The sequence below is a fragment of the Austrofundulus limnaeus genome, unplaced genomic scaffold (assembly GCF_001266775.1).
Source record: "Austrofundulus limnaeus strain Quisiro unplaced genomic scaffold, Austrofundulus_limnaeus-1.0 Scaffold34, whole genome shotgun sequence".
NCBI lineage: Eukaryota > Metazoa > Chordata > Actinopteri > Cyprinodontiformes > Rivulidae > Austrofundulus > Austrofundulus limnaeus.
Window position 1 is genome coordinate 420,653 of NW_013952436.1, and position 657 is coordinate 421,309.

The following is a 657-nucleotide window of genomic DNA, read 5'->3' on the forward strand; positions in this document are numbered from 1 at the left end:
GTATTTTAAATTGGACATGTTCAAGACAAAGTGCAGTTTGCTGATTGTACACTTTCTTTTTTGTGATGTTTGCCGCAGATAGATTTTCTTTAAAGTGCCTGTGAAGAAAAAAGGGAACCGCCATGTCAAACGGTAAGAAGACAAATTGTGTGGTCTGATGAGGCAATGCTTCTCTAAAAGCTGGCTTTTGCTCTGATAAGACCTGTTTGACCATTTAATACTGAAACTGCTTCCATCAACACTTCCTTTAGCTTTTAATAGAACACAGATTCCAAATTTTCCTTACTTACAGGTGCTTTATGTTTTATTGATGGACTGTGAAAATAGACTTACATGATTTAATGTTTAAGAACAGATCATTTTTCTTTCAATGTTCTTACGTCTACAATATTTCATCTGAAATTCTCCTTTGTCGTATCTTTAAGGTCTCATTCTTAAAAAGCCAAATCTGTACAGACTAGTCAGTTTATTGATCAAATYGGTGAACCAGCTGTGCTGAAAGACAAGAAAATCCTGGTTTCGGGCAGTTAAAGGGATAATCTGGTGATTTGTGAAGTGATGTTTTGGCAAATAGTTTTCAGTCAGAACTCAGAGTATAAATAAAGGAAATAAAACTGTTCAAGGCTAACTTATCTCAAAGTGTCATACTGGTGGGAA